The sequence below is a fragment of the Artibeus jamaicensis genome, unplaced genomic scaffold (assembly GCF_021234435.1).
Source record: "Artibeus jamaicensis isolate MK-2021 breed Jamaican fruit bat unplaced genomic scaffold, CSHL_Jam_final scaffold_666, whole genome shotgun sequence".
NCBI classification, from domain to species: Eukaryota; Metazoa; Chordata; class Mammalia; order Chiroptera; family Phyllostomidae; genus Artibeus; species Artibeus jamaicensis.
This window is the reverse complement of record NW_026522053.1, coordinates 2,180,921-2,197,837: the sequence shown is the minus strand read 5'-3', so window position 1 is coordinate 2,197,837 and position 16,917 is coordinate 2,180,921. Positions and strand designations below refer to the sequence as shown.

General features: G+C 41.7%; 1 pseudogene; it reads left to right on the top strand.

The window, feature by feature from the left end:
- The first annotated feature begins 13,295 nt into the window (after positions 1-13,295).
- On the top strand, positions 13,296-16,917 carry LOC119046230 (proto-oncogene vav-like; annotated as a pseudogene).

Genomic DNA, 16,917 nt, shown 5'->3' with positions numbered 1-16,917 from the left:
CTGGCCTTGGCTCATGCTTCATAACTTTCTAAATTCTCTCAAGCAAACAACAGCCAGCATCAATTAGCCCCCAGCCCCCCTACCTCTTGCTGAGTGGCCCCAGTCCTGGCATTGGCAACAACCAGCCTAGGCTCACAGCTTGGCTTCACCTCACTGGAGTGCCAGAAAGAGAAGAGAAAGAGTAATAAATTGGAAATCTATTACTCATTGAAAAAATAATGAAAGAAAACTTCCCTAATTTGGTGAAGGAAATAGACTTCATGTCCATGAAGCACAGAATCCCAAACAAGATGGATACAAGGAGGCCCACTCCAAGGCACATCATAATTAAAATGCCAAAGGTTAAAGATAAGAAACAATCTTAAGAGCAGCAAGTGAAAAGCAAAATACAGGAGAATTCTCATAAGACTGTCAGCTGATATCTCCATAGAAACTTGGCATGCTAGAAGGGACTGGCAAGAAATATTCAAAGTCATGAAAAGCAAGGACCTACAGACACAATTGTTCTACACAGAAAACTATCATTTAGACACAAAGGGCAGAGAAAGAGCTTCCAGACAAGAAAAAGCGAAAGGAGTTCACCATTACTAAACGATTATATGAAACATTAAAGGCTCTTATTTGAGAAAAAGATCAAAACTATAAACAATAAAATGACAATAAACCATATCTATCAACAACTGAATTTAAAAAACAAAAAAAGCAAACAAGAACCGATCAGAATCATGGATACACAGAGCATTTTGATGGTTTCCAAAGAAGAGAGGGGTGTTGGGGGATGGCTGAAGAGGTGAGGGGATTAAGAAGTACAAAGACCTTTTCTCCACTGTTACAGAAGGAATGAAGACTAGAAAGGCAAGGTAGTCAGAGCAGAGTTTTCTCAGAACACCATAGGGGTTGTAGACACCTGGCATTTGAACTCTTTTACTTTCAGTTTGTTCCTTTGAAGTCACTTCCCCTTTAGGCTGGATGCAGGCCAAACCTGTGGAAGAAGTTGGAGATTCTTCAGCGAATACACCAGATTTGGTTTCCATAAAGATTGTGAGGGGATGATGAGGTAGGTGGGAACAGAGCCCAGTTCTCCTTGTGCCCAGCTGGAACATTTAGCCAATCTTCTGAGGACCAGAGTAAACAGCCAATGGAATCCCAACTAATATGGAGTATGGAGGCCAAAAATTGCAGAGGACATTGAAAAACAAACTGTGAGGAGATTGCACTGGGACAGTAAGGTCCCTGGGATCTGCGCAGTGTCCCAGGCCTGTGGCCCCCGTGGCCCAGTGCATCCTGCAGGATATAGGGAGGAGAGTTAGATCACCAGCTCCCTCCCCTACCAAAGCAGGGAGGCCGCCCAGCACCAGGAGGAACCTGGATGCTGGAACTGACTGGGAGGAATAGAGACGAAGTGGGAGATACACAGAGGCGGTACACATCCACTGGGGCTGTGGACACCGGCGCCAGAGAAATTGGGGTGCCGGGCCACATCTGGGGAAGGGAGGACTTGGGCCATGTTGGACCCTGACTTGGATAGTCTCCAGACTGTTGGAAAGTTGACCTCTGTGAAAAGCTGTCTGCTTGTGAAGAACAGTGGGCAGCTGCTTTGTAAGGAACTGTTGAGCAGCAGCTGGGGTGCTAGAAGGGTGATTTGAGCTACAAATGCCCGGAGGCTGAGTGGAACAGTGTGCTCAACATTCACTCCAGCTGTGCTCCCAGAGACTGAGTGGCTGATGTGAGCCTGGCAACACACTGAGGACCTGGGCCAGCAGCTGGGCCGCTGTGAATATTGCAGCACAAACTTGGTCCCCATCCTCTCAAAACCACTCTTGAGGAAGGGAGAAAATCAAAGCCCAGCACCACTCTTCCTGTGGCATCTAGGAAGATCAGCAGAACTAGCTGAACAGCTTTAAAGTCAGCAAGAGGCTTATTATTTTTTTATTTTATTTTTGTTCCTCTCTCCTTTTTTTTCTTTTTTTTCCCCTCCAAGTAAGACAATAAGACATGGAGTTACAAAGGGACCAGAGACAGATCCGAAGGGGAAGCACAAGGCCAACCCCCCCAAATTGAGGAACTGAGACAAATGTCATTTTGCTAAGCCATAGAGTTGGCATTTTATTGTTTATGTGTATTATTATGTTTCATTATTTTTACCACTTTTATTTTATTAGTATTTCTTTTATTTCTCTTATTTTTAATTTTCCTCATTTTATTTCACTGTTTAATTGCATCATTTGACTGGTTTTCCTTATACTCTCCTTATTGTACTTTAATTTTTCTTCTTTCACTTCACTCATGTACCATAACACACAACTCTTGGTCAGACACTTTCTATTTTGGTTATCCAAATTATATATTTCTTGTCATGTTATTGTTGTTCCAGTACTATTGGAAATAATTATTGTTCCATACACTTGTACATACTGCACAGCAACCCTCCCTGATCTTAGCCCACTTCATTTCAATTCTGAATATTTTTATTGTTATGGTTAACTCTATTCTATCCTTTCTATCCTTTAGTCTCACTATATCTCATCACCTAACCTTGCACAAGCACTCTCTTTTCTGGATTCAGCTCACAATCCTCCTCCCTTATAGCAAATCTTATCTCTCTATCACCTTTTATAAAAATTGGCTAGTTGGGTAAAATATCACACTTAACATTATACTTATCCGAAGAATCTCCTATCACTTCTCTACTTGCTGGTACTTTAAATCTCATAAAATACTCTCCTGCAGTCTTAATCCATTTTGCCTACCCCCTTCCACTGATCATATACAAGAATAGGTGGGAACTGTGAACATCAATGTACCTGCTGGAGGAGAGACACCATCAACAAAGGAACCATCAAAAGGTAAAAACCCAAGTACAAGAAGAAAGCTCACAGAAACAGAAGAAAGGGCAAAGGGTAAACCAAGAGCGTCCAGACAAGGAGATCAAAGAGACCACAGCACTGAACTCCATAGAATTCCTACCATAGAAGTTCACCCTACAAAGACAGCTAGTAAAGTGAAACATCGGAAAGCCCAGAAACAAACGAAAAGAGTCACCTAAAATGGGAAGACGAAAAAAGAACATGCAGTGAAAAGGAATGAAAGACTCCCCACTAAAAGAGCAAAACTAAATGGGGTAACCAAACTATCAGGTATAGAATTCAAAATAATGGTTATAAAGATGCCCAAGGAACTCACAGACAACTACAAGGAACTGAGAACTATAACAGCATGAAAAAGGAAACAGAAACTATAAACAAATACCAGGAAGAAAGGAACAATAAAATCTCAGAAATAAAAAACACACTAGAAGGAATTACAAGAAGGCTGGATGAAGCAAGGACTGAATCAAAGAGATGGAGGACAAGGTAGAAAAAACACCCATAAAGAACAAGAAAAGGAAAAAAGACTCAGAAAGAACAAACAGTTGGTAAGGGAGCTCCAAGACAACATGAAATGTAAAAATATCCATATAATAGGAATAACACAAAGAAAAGAAGAGCAAGGGATAGAAAAAATCTTTGAAAAAGTAATAATGGAAAACGTTCCTAATTTGATGAGAGAAAAAGTCACACAAATCCAGGAATCACACAAAGTCCCAATCAAGAGTGGAACCCAAAGAGTTCCACTTCCAGACACATCATAATTAAAATGGCAAAATTCCAAGACAAAGAAAGAATCTTAAAGGCAGCAAGGGAGAAACAAACAGTAACACACAAGGGAGCACCAAAAAGACTAGCAGCTGAATTCTCAATGGAAACACTCCAAACCAGAAGAAAATGACAAGAAATGTTCCAAGCAATGAAAACCAAAGGCTTGCAACCAAGAATACTTTATCTAGCAAGGCTCTCGATTAAAATGGAAGGCCAAATAAGGAGTTTCCCAGACAAAAGAAGTCTAAAAGAATATACCTCCACCAAACCAGCTCTGCAAGAGATGCTAAAGAGTCTGCTTTAATAATTGGAAGAAAAACCCCTGGCTGGTGTAGCTTAGTGGATTGAGTGCGGGCCTGCGAACCAGAGTATCACAGTTCGATTCCCAGACGGGGCACATGCCTGGGTTGCAGGCCAGTTCCCAGCAGGGGACAAATGAGAAGCAACCATACATTGATATTTATCTCCCACTCTTTCTCCTTCCCTTCCCCTCTCTCAAAAAATAAATAAATAAAATATTTAAAAAAAGAAATTGTTTAAAAAATGGGAAGAAAAACAGTGAGAGAGACAGGAACACAGGTACAAAAAAAATGGCAATGAATAAGAACCTACCAATAATAATCTTAAATGGAAATGGATTAAATACTCCAATCAAAAGGTAGAATAGCTGTATGGATAAGAAATCATGACCCACACAAACCATGACCTACAAGAGAGCCACATCAGAAAAAAGGACCTACACAGATTGAAAGTGAAGGGCTGGAAAAGAATATTCCAAGCAAATGTACAGAAAAAAAAACTGGAGTAGCAATACTCGTATCAGACAAAATACACTTCAGAAAAAAAGGGCCATAAAGAGACCCAGCCTGGCCAATTTGGAGGTGTAGGTAGACACACTGTGCCTCCTCACACAACCAAAATAAGGACAACAAAAATTTAGAAACAAGAAAAAAACCAGTACTGACATAAAATTGAACTGTATGATAGTCTGACAACCAAGGAGTTAAAGTAGACCCATTCATCCAGACCAGTAGGAGGGGCAAAGTTGGGTGGCTGGGTGGAGAGGGGTCTCAGCAAAAAAAGCAGTGGCTGGTGGACCTCGGGTGCATGAGGCAGCAGCAGGCGGACTGAGAGTTGGCAAATTACAGAGCAGGGCACCAGCATGCAAGGTGGTTGGCAGACCCAGCAGTCCCACATTCTTACCCAGATAAACCAGGCAAAACTGGAGAGTGAGACAGACTGTGCAACCCAGGGTCCCAGTGAGGGGAAATAAAGCCTCAAAACATTGACTGAAAACACCTGTGGGGGTTGAGCTGCAGGGAGAGACTCCTAGCCTCTGGAGAGTTCACTGGAGAGACCCACGGGGTCCTAGAATGTACACAAGTCCACCCGCATGGGAATCAGCACCAGAAGGGCTCACTTTGCTTGGGGGAAGTGGTGGAAGTGACTGAAATCCAGCAGAGAGTGGAGCAAGCACCATTGTTCCTCTCGGACCCCGCCCCCACATACAGCATCACAACACAGTGACTGGGTTGCTCCACCCTGGTGAACACCTAAGGCTCCACCCCTCACTACATAACAGGCAAGTCAAGATAAAAAAAAAATGGCCCAAATGAAAGAACAGATCAAAGCTCCATAGCAAATACAACTAAGGGATGAAGAGATAGCCAACCTATCAGATGCACAGTTCAAAGCACTGGTGATCAGGATGCTCAAAGAATTGGTTGAATTTGGTCGCAAATTAGATGAAAAAATGAAGGCCGCACTAAGTGAAATAAAGGAAAATGTACAGGGAACTAGCAGTGATGGGAAAGAAACTGGGACTCAAATCAATGGAGTGGAACAGAGGGAGAAAGAAACAATCAAACAAAAGAATGAAGAAATAAGAATTCAGAAAAATGAGGAGAGGCTTAGGAACCTCCAGGACATCTTTAAACGCTCCAACATCCAAATTGTAGGGGTACCAGAAGGGGGAAAGGCACAGCCACCAGTGGAAAACTTATTTGAACAAATAATAAAGGAGAATTTCCCCAATCTGGCAAAGGAAATAGACTTCCAGGAAATCCAGGAAGCTCAGAGAGTCCCAAAGAAGTTGGACCCAAGGAGGGACACACTAAGGCATATCATAATTATATTAGCCAAGATAAAAATGAGAGAGAGAATCCTAGAAGCAATAAGAGATAAAGAGACAGTCACCTTCCAAGGAGTTCCCATCAGAGTGTCAGCTGATTTCTCAAAAGAGACCTTGCAGGCAAGAAGGGGCTGGAAAGAAGTATTCCAAGTCATGAAATCCAAAGACCTACAACCAAGATTGCTTTATCCAGAGAAGCTTTCATTTAGAATGAGAGGGCAGATAAAGTGCTTCCCACATATGGCCAAGTTCAAAGAGTTGATCATCACCAAGCCCTTATATGAAATGTTAAAGAAATTTATTTAAGAAAAAAGAAGATAAAAAACATGTACAGTAAAATGACAGCAAAATCACAATTATTAAGAACCACACCTAAAAGAAAAACAAAAACAAACTAAGCAAACAACTAGAACAGGAACAGGACCACAGAAATGGAGAGCACATGGAAGGTTAGCAACAGGGAAGTGAAAGGGGGAGAAAAGGGGTGGGGGAAGGTATAGAAAAAAAGTAGTATAGATGGTAGGTAGAAAATAGACAGGGGGAGGGTAAGCATAGTATGGGAAATGTAGAAGCTAAAGAACTTATAAGTATGACACACGGACATGAACTAAAGAGGGGGGAATGTGGGTGGGAGGGGGTGTGCAGGGTGGAGGGGAGTGAAGGGGGAAGTGTAACAACTGTAAAAGCATAATCAATAAAATATTAAAAAATAAAATACAGATTATAAATTTTTAAAAGGAGACCCAGAAGGTCACTTCATAATACTCAAGGGAAGAATCCATCAAGAAGACATAAACATTGTAAATATATATGCACCTAATGCAGGAGCACCTGTCGTGGACCACTGGCCCATTGTGGATGAGACATGAAACAAATTTACACGGACTGCCTAGTCCTGTGGAGGAAAAAGGGTGGCATGGCCACTCTCTCAAGGAGAGAGTGCACTGACCCTTGCCTAGACAGGCTTTTATTTGGTTTAATTTGTGCAGAAATACAGGTACAGGTCATTAATCATTGTCAGGAAGTAAGGATCAAACAGTAGATAGCATACAAAGAACTATTAGGAGCCCTGGTTGGTGTAGCTCAGTGGATTGAACTCAGGCCTGTGAATCAAACAACTGTGGTTCAATTGCCAACCAGGGTACATACCTGGGTTGCAGGCCAGTTCCCAGCAGGAAATGCACGAGAGGCATCCATACATTGATATTTCTCTCCCTCTCTCTTTCCCTTCCCTCTAAAGATAAATACATAAAATTTAAAAAAAAAAGAACTATTAGGGCTTCTTCTGAGTCAGGGTCTATCCGCTAAAAGGCTACAACTTTGGAAAACAAACTCATTTCCTGCTTGGACCTTTATCATTTAACTAAGAGCATTCTTAGCAAAGCAGACTTCACAGGATTTTACATATCCTTTCTCAGGCCTGATCACCTGGGGCGTCCACCCTTTCCAGCACAGGGCTGTACTGCCCTGCCCTCTGTCATTGTTTCAGGCTTAAGTCAGGCAGAGGAGGCAGATAGCCAAGGAATTCTCAGAGACTTCTCTCGGACTCAGGAGAGTCAGGCTTCATCAAAGCCAAGGGGCAAGTGTCCATCACCTCCTTTCTCCATAGCCCCCCAAGTCCTTCCCTGGGGCCTCCACATGATCATGCCTATCTTAGGTCATTCCCCCTTGGGGAATCTTACCTGTCATTGGCTAACTGATCAAGCATTGGAGGCCAGTTATGGAAAAGGGAGCAGAAGCGGTGCATCTGCCAGGGAGATAAGCTTTGTCTCCTTAGCAGCTTATTGTCCAAAGGTCACTCACTCAGCCTTAGCCTTGAGTGGGTTACAGCTCCTGAAACCAGGCAGGGCAGTTCCCAACAAGCACCAAAATACATAAAGAAAATCTTGGAGTATTTCAAGAAAGATATTGACAGCAACACAATTATAGTAGAGGATTTCAACACTCCACTGTCAAAAATAGTTAGATCTTCCAAACAAAATATCAATAAAGATATTGTAGCATTGAACAATGTCCTTGATCAAATGAACTTAACTGATATATATAAAGCCTTTCATTCCAAAGAAGCACACATATTTTCAAATGCATGTTGAACATTTTCAAAGATAAGCCACATGATAGGACAAAGCAAGCCTCAACAAATTCAAGAAAATTGAAATAGTATCAAACACTTTCTCTGACCAAAAGGGCCTGAAACTAGAAACTAACCTCAAGGAAAAAATTCAAAAATACTAAAATTCTTCACAAAATCTCCCTCTGTCTATTTTCTACCTACCATTTATGCTTCTTATTCCCTGTAATTTTCCCCCATTCTCCCCACTCCACCTCCCTGCTGATAAAACTCCATGTGATCTCCATGTCTGAGATTGTTCCTGTTCTAGTTATTTGTTTAGTTTCTTTTTGGTTTTTTGGTTCAGTTGTTGATGGTCGTGAGTTTCTGGTTGTTTTACTGTTCATATTTTTTTATCGTATTCTTTTTCTTAGATAAGTCCCTTTAACATTTCATATAATAAGAGCTTGGTGATAATGAACTCCTTTAACTTGACCTTATCTTTACCTTTGACTTTATCTGCCCTTCTATTCTAAATGAAAGCTTTGCTGGATAGAGTAATATTGGATGTAGGTTCTTGCTTTTCATGACTTTAAATACTTCTTTCCAGCCCCCTTCTTGCCTGTAAGGTTTCTTTTGAGAAATCAGCTGGTAGACTTCTGAGAACTCCTTTGTAGAAGACAGTAGGTAACTGTCTTCTTTTCTCTTGCTTCTTTTAAAAGTCTCTCCTTCTCTTCAGTCTTGTCTAATGTAATTATGATATGTCTTGGTGTGTGCTTCCTTGGGGTCAAATTCTTTGGGACTCTCTGAGTTTCCTGGATTTCCTGGAAATCTATTTCCTTTGTCAGATTAGGGAAGTTCTCCTCATTATTTTTTCAACTAAGTTTTTAATTTCTTGCTTTTCCTCTTCTTCTGACACCCCTGAGGATTCAAATGCTGGAACATTTCAAGTTGTCCCAGAGGTTTCTAAGTCTCTCCTCATTTTTTTGGAGTTATTGTTCTTCATTCTATTCTGGTTGAATGTTTATTTCAACCAGAAATAAACATTCTGCTTTAAATCGTTGCTTTGAGTCCTGGTTTTATTCCCTTCCCTATTGGTTCCCTGTATATTTTTTTTATTTCACTTTTCATAGCCTTCACTTTCTCCTCTGTTTTGAAACCATACTCAACCATAGCTGTGAGCATCCTGATTACCATCGTTTTTAACTGTGCATCTGATATGTTGGCTATCTCTTCATTGTTTAATTGACTTTTTTTTTCCTGGGGCTTTGATCATTTCTTTTCATTTGGGCCTTTACATAGTAAAGGGCAGAGCCTTACGTATTTGCCAGGGTGAGGCAATCTACATTGCTGCTGCATTGTGGTGCTGTATGTTAGTGTGGAGTCTGAGAGGTAACAGTGACACTTGTTCAGGTCTCCTTTGGCTTTCAGTCACTTCCTCTGCTACCCACAAGCAAATTGGGCCCTTCTGGTGCTTATTCCCAGGTGGGTGGGTTTGGGTACATTCTAGAACCCTGTGGGTCTCGCAGACAAACTTTCCTTTGAGGCTGGGAGTTTTTCCTTCTGCCTCAAGCCACATAGGTTTTTTCAGTCAGAAGTTTTGAGGCTTTATTTCCCCACACTGGAACCCTAGGTTGCATGGTCTGTCTCATTCCTCAGTTGTTCCTTTCAGTTTATCTGTGTGCAAATGTGGGACTACTCACTCCACCAGACACCTCCTTGCCCTGTCCTCCAGCTGCCACTTTGCCACAAGTCTTCTACACCCCAGCTGCTGTCTCTCTCCCTCCTACTGGTCTGGATCAATGTTTCTTCTTTAACTCCTTGGTTGTCAGACTTCCACACAGTTTTATTTTTCTGACAGTTCTGGTTGTTTTTTGTTTTTTAATTTGTTGTTGTCTTTCTTTTGGTTGTGTGAGGAGGTAAAGTGTATAGACCTACACCTCCATCTTGGCTTGCCAATTAAAATATAATTTTTAAAAGATTTTATTTGCTTATTTTTGGAGAGAGGGGAAGGGGGAAGAAAAGAAAGAAGAAAGAAAGAAAGAAAGAAAGAAAGAAAGAAAGAAAGAAAGAAAGAAAGAAAGAAAGAAAGAAAGAAAGAAAGAAAGAAAGAAAGAAAGAAAGAAAGAAAGAAAGAAAGAAAGAAAGAAAGAAAGAAAGAAAGAAAGAAAGAAAGAAAGAAAGAAAGAAAGAAAGAAAGAAAGAAAGAAAGGAAGGAAGGAAGGAAGGAAGGAAGGAAGGAAGGAAGAAAGAAGGAAGAAAGGAAGGAAGAAAGAAAGAAAGAAAGAAAGAAAGAAAGAAAGAAAGAAAGAAAGAAAGAAAGAAAGAAAGAAAGAAAGAAAGAAAGAAAGAAAGAAAGAAAGAAAGAAAGAAAGAAAGAAAGAAAGAAAGAAAGAAAGAAAGAAAGAAAGAAAGAAAGAAAGAAAGAAAGAAAGAAAGAAAGAAAGAAAGAAAGAAAGAAAGAAAGAAAGAAAGGAATGTGTGATTGCCTTTTGCATGTCCCCAACTGGCTACCTAGCCCACAACCCAGGCATGTGCCCTGACTGGTAATCAAGCCTGTAACTCTTTGGTTTGCGGGCTGGCACTCAATCCAGCACCCAGGCTGAGCCACACCAGCCAGGGCCAATATAATTCTAAACAAGACTGTTCTGTCTATTTGGATCCCTTAATATTCCACATGAATTTTAGGATTGGTTTTTCTATTTCTGCAAAAAAATGTCATTGGGATTTTTATAGGGTTGCATTGACTCTGTAGATCACCTTTGCTGATACTGACATTTTAGTAATGAGTCTTCCAATTCATGAAGAGGAGATGTATTTTCTTTTATTTCTTTCTTAATTTCAATAATTTTCTTAGTTTTTGTTGCATGAGTCTTTTACCTTCTTGGATAAAGTCTAAGTGTAAGTATTTTTTGACACTACTGTTGTTAATGGAATGTTTTTGTAATTTCCTTCTCAGATTGTTCATTTTTAGGGTATAGAAATACAACTTTTTTTGTGTTGAGTTTTTCTCCTGTTACTTTGCTAAATTCATTTCTTCTAACAGTTTTTTTTAAGTGGTATCTTTAGTTTTCCATGTATATCATCTGCCAACTGGTTATTTTATTTCTTATTTTTCAATTTGTATTTTTTCCCCTATTGCTCTGGCTAGAACTCCCAGTACTATCTTAAATAGACATGATTAAAGTGAGTGTCTTTGCATTGTTTCTAATCTTAGGTGAATTGTTTTCAGTCTTTCAACATTCAGCATGATGTTCACTGCATTTTTTACTTATGGCTTTCATTACCTCTGTTCCTAGTTTGATGAGTGTTTTTATCATAAAAGTTATTGAAGTTTGTTCAATACTTTCTCTGAATCAATTGAAATAATTATGTGCTTTTCCCTCTTAAGGGAAAAGGGAATTTATTCCTGGAATGCAAAGATGGTTCAGCATGTGAAAACCAATCAATGTAATATACCACAGGAACATATGCTATATTATGTTCATGTGGTATATTACATTGCTTGGTTTTCATATGCTGAACCATCTTTGCATTCCAGGAATAAATCCCACTTGGTCATAGTATATCTTTTTTTTTATGTGCTTCCAAATTTTATTTATAAGTACATAAGGGATGTAAACCTGTCATTTTCTTGCAGTTTCTTTTTCTAGCTTTAATGTCAGTTTAATACTGGCCTTATGGACTGAGAGAGAAAGTGTTCCCTTGATTTTTTTCTATTTACAGAATGATTGGTATTAGTTGTTATTGAAATATATGTTTAAATTCATGGGTGAAGCCATTAGGTCCAGTGAGATAGGGAGTTTTTTGTTTGTTTTGTTTGTTTGTTTTTTTTTACTGATTCAGTGTTGTTAGTAGTTATAGGTCTATTCAGATTTTCTATTTCTTTGTGATTTAGAATTGGCAGACTTTGTGTTTCTAGGTTATCCAATTTAGCATGTAATTGTTTATAGTACACTCTTTCCTTATTCCTGTAGAATTGGTAGCAATGTCCCCACTTTCATTTCTGATTATAATAATTTGAATCTTCTCTCTTTTTTTCTATTCCATCTAACCAAAGATTTATTAATTTTGTTGATATTTTCAAAGAAAAACTTTTGGCGTCATTGATTTTTCTATTTTCTATTTCATTGATCTAATCTCTAATCTTTATTATTTCTTTTTTTAAAATTTTTTTATTGATTATGCTGTTACAGTTGTTCTATTCCCCCTTTCATTCCCCTCCACCCTACCCCCCCATCTCCACCATTACCCCCCTTTAGTTTATGATCATGTGTCTCAAGTCCTTTAGATTCTGTATTTCCCATGCTATTCTTGCCCCCCTTCTATTTTCTATCTACTGTCTATGCTACTTATTCTCTGTACTTTCTCCCCCCTTCTCCTCCTCCCACTCCCCTGTTGCTAACCCTCCTTGAGATCTTCATTTCTATGTTTCCACTCCTGATCTAGCTGTCCTTTTAGTTTGCTTTTGTTTTAGGTGTGGTTGTTAATAACTGTGAATTTGCTGTCCTTTCACTGTTCATATTTTTGGTCTTCTTTTCCTTAGATAAGTCCCTTTAACATTTCGTATAATAAGGGCTTGGTGATGATGAACTCCTTGAATTTGATCTTATCTGAGAAGCACTTTATCTGTCCTTCCATTCTAAATGAAAGTTTTGCTGGTAGAGCAATCTTGGTTGTAGGTCTTTGGATTTCATAACTTGGAATACCTCTTTCCAGCCCCTTCTTGCCTATAAGGTCTCTTTTGAGAAATCCGCTGACAGTATGATGGGGACTCCTTTGTAGGTGACTGTCCCCTTAGCTTTTGCTGCTTCTGGGATTCTCTCCTTCATTTTAATTTTGGCTAATATAATTATGATGTGCCTTGGTGTGTTCCTTCTTGGGTCCAACTTCTTTGGGACTCTCTGAGCTTCCTGGATTTCCTGGAAGTCTATTGCCTTTGCCAGATTGGGGAAATTCTCCTTTATTATTTGTTCAAGTAAGTTTTCCACTGGTGGCTGTGCCTTTCCCCCTTCTGATACCCCTATAATTCGGATGTTGGAGCGTTTGAAGATATCCTGGAGGTTCCTAAGCCTCTCCTCATTTCTTTGAATTCTTGCTTCTTGACTCTTTTCTGTTTGGCCATTATTTGCTTTCTTCTGGTCCACTCCATTGATGTGAGTCCCAGTTTCCTTTTCATTGCTATTGGTGTCCTGTGCAATTCCATTCATTTCCATTAGTTTCGCCTTCATATATTTGTCTAATTTGTGGCTATAATCAACCAGTTCTGTGAGGATCCTGATGACCAGTGTTTTAAACTGTGCGTCTGAGAGTTTTGCTATTTCTTCCTCGCTTAGATCTATAGGCTCTGAGGCTTTGAGATCTTCTTGCGCCATTTTTGGTCTGTTCTGGCCCTTTAAGTGTGAGAAGCGGAGCCTTGGACTCCCAGGTCGCTGGGTTGTGACGCTGTATGTGGGGGCGTGGTCAGAGCAGGGAAATGGCGGTCCCTTCTGCTGTTGCGCCGCTGGGTGAGGAGCAGCGCCTTAGGTGGTTCCCCTGGGCCGGGCCATGCAGAGTCGCTGGGTTATGACACTGTATGTGGAGGTGGGGTCAGAGCGGGGAAATGGCAGCGCCCTCCACTATCGCTTGCCGCGGGGACCCACCGGGCCTGGTCCAACCGCCCACTCCCTGGCCTGTCCACCCGCGCACAAATGCGCGACCACAGTCAACACGCACCGCTCCCCCGCTGTCTCCCCCGCAGTCGCTCGCCTGGTGGCTCGCTCGGTCGCTCACTAGGTCCAACCCTGCGCCTGGATTCCGCGCGCCGGGATTCCGCGCGCCGGGATTCCGCGCCTGAGTCGGTCTGACTGAGACCTCCTGTGCAACCCCGCTCCACCAGCCGCTGGTTTCGCCCCTTACCGGTCAGGCTGATGAATTTGTTGTTAACGGACTTCCAAAAAGTTCAATTTTCCGTGTTCTGACTGTGTTTTCTGTTGCTAATATTTAGTTGTCTCTAAACTTGGTTCTGTTAGAAGGCACCTCCATCTTGGCGGAAGACCTCTAATCTTTATTATTTCCTTACTTCTGCTAGCTTTGGGTTTCGTTCTTCATCTAGTTTCTTAAATTGTAAATTAGGTGGTAGATTTTATCTTTCTTTTTATTTTAAAAATATTTTATCTTTTTTAGAATGAGGAAAGGGAGGATAAAGAGAGAGAAAGAAACATTGATTGAAGGCCTCCTGCATGCACCCTGACAGAGGACCAGGGCAGCAGCCCAGGTATGTGTCTTGACCTTGGGTGAAACCAGCGATGCTTTGCTTTGCAAGATGACACCCAACAAACTGAGCCACACTAGTCAGGGCTTATATCTTTCTTTTCAAATATAAGCATTTAAAACTATAAATTTCCTGCTTTTGTTGTGTCATTTGTTTTGGTTGTTGTGTTTTCATTTTCATGCATCTCAAATATTTTCTAATTACCCTTGTGAATTATTCTTTGATCTATCATTGCCTGTTTAAAAATGTTTTATTTCATTTCGATGATTTTATTAATTTTCCAGTTTTGTTATTGATTTCTAACTTTACCCTGTTATAGTCAGTGAAGTGAGCTGGGTGGAGGGGGTGATATAGGGAAAATAGGGATATTCGTAATATTTCCAACAATAAAAATAAAGTAAAAAAGTAATCATCTAAAGATTTAAAATGAGGGGATGGGATCCTTCTCTGCCAGCAGCTTATCAGTCTGCTGCCCCACACTATCAACTTACAGCAAGGTCAACCTGTGCTCCCAGATATCCCAGTTTCTGTGCCTTAAGAACATCTGCACCTTCTTGTCTATCTTCTCTGAGAAGTTTGACCTCGAGAGGAGTGAGCTCTTTGAGGTCTTTGACCTCTTCAGTGTGCAGGATTTGGGGAAGGTCATCTACACTCTGTCTGCCCTGTCCTGGACCCTAATTGCACAGAACAAGGGAGTCATGCCCTTCCCCACTGAGGAGGAGAATGTGGGGGATAAAGATATCTATAGTGGCCTGTCCAACAAGATTGATGACACAGTGGAGGAGGATGAGGACCTATATGGCTGTGTGGAGAACAAAGAGGCAGAGGGTGATGAGATCTAGGAGGACATCATGTGCACAGAGCCCACGCCCATGCCACCAAGGTGACAGAGTATGACTAGTGATGATGCTGCCTGAGCGAGATCCAGCAGACAGAGAAGTACACAGACACGCTGTGGTTCATCCAGAACCACTTCATGAAGCCCCTGCAATGGTTCCTCAAACCTGATGACATGGTGAGCATCTGCATAAACATTGAGGACCTGTATCGCATGCACACTCACTTCCTAAAGGAGATGAAAGAAGCCCTGGCCATAACTGGTGCACCAACCCTGTACCAGGTCTTCATTAAATACAAGGAGAGGTTCCTATCTATGGCTGCTACCACAGCCGGGTGGAGTCATTCAGCAAGCACCTGGACCATGTGGCCTGCACCTGGGAGGATGTGCAGGTGAAACTAGAGGAATGTTCTCAGTGAGCAAATAATGGGAGTTTCACTTTGCGGGACCCACTGATGGTGCCAATGCAGTGGGTGCTCAACTGCCACCTTCTTCTCCAGGAGCTGGTGAAACACACGCAGGATGCAATGGAGAAGGAGAACCTATGGCTAGCCTTGGATGCAATGAAGGACCTGGTGCAGTGCATGAATGAGGTCAAGAGGGACAATGAGACACCGCAGCAGATAACTAACTTCCAGCTGTCTATTGAGAACCTGGACCAGTCTCTGCCCCACTATGGCCGGCCCAAGATCAATGGGGAACTCAAGATCACCACTGTGGAACACCACTCCAAGATGGACAGGTATGCCTTCCTGCTCGACAGAGCTCTGCTAATCTGTAAGTGCTGAGGGGACTCCTATGAACTCAAGGACTTTGTGAACTTACACAGACTCCAGGTTCAATATGACTCTTCGGGAAACCATGACAACAAGAAGTGGACTCACGTGTTTCTCCTGATTGAAGACCAAGGTGCTCAGGACTATGAGCTGTTCTTCAAGACGTGAGAACTGAAGAAGAAGTGGATGGAACAGTTCAAGATGGCCATCTCCAACATCTACCCTGAAAATGCCACAGCCAATGGGTATCACTTCCAGATGTTCTCCTTTGAGGAGACTACATCCTGCAAGGCTTGCCAGATACTGCTGAGAGGAACTTTCTATCAGGGCTACAGTTGTCACTGGTGTTGGGCACCTGCACACAAAGAGTGTCTGGGGAGAGTCCCTCCCTGTGGCCACCATGGGCAAGATTTTTCTGAAATTATGCAGAAGGGCAAGCTATATCACTGGGATCAGGACAAAAAGAGGAATGAGCTGGGGCTGTCCAAGATGAGGGTTTGCCAGGAGTACTATAGACTTCCTCCCCCTCCAGGAGCCATTGGCCCTTTTCTATGGCTCAATCCCGGAGACATCATGGAGCTCACGAAGGGTGAGGTGGAACAGAACTGGTGGGAGGGGAGGAATACAGCTACAAATGAAGTTGGCTGGTTTCCCTGTAACAGGGTCAAGCCCTATGTGCATGGCCCTCCTCAGGACCCATCTGTTCATCTCTGGTACATGGGCCCCATGAAGCAGGCTGGAGCAGAAAGCTTCCTCACCAACTGCTTGGACAGGACATTCTTGGTGTGGCAGAGGGAAAAGGACACAGCAGAATATGCCATCAGCATTAAGTATAATGTTGAAGTCAAGCACATTAAAATCATGACAGCAGAAGGACTATACTGGATTATAGAAAAAAAAGGATTTTTGAGGGCTGATGGTGCTGGTGGAGTTTTACCAGCAGAATTCCCTAAAGGATTGCTCAAGTCACTGGATACCACCCTGAAGTTTCCCTTCAAGGAGCCCGCAAGGAGAGCCATCAGCAAACCAGCACCAGGGAGTACCAAGTATTTCAGCACAGCCAAGTCTGCTATGATTTCTGTGCCCAGGACCAATTACAGCTGAACCTCAAGGAGGGTGACATTATCAAGATCCTTAACAAGAAGAGACAACAAGGTAAGGGGAGATCTATGACTGGATTGGCTGGTTCCCCTCTAACTATGTGGAGGAGGATTGTTCAGAATACTGCTGA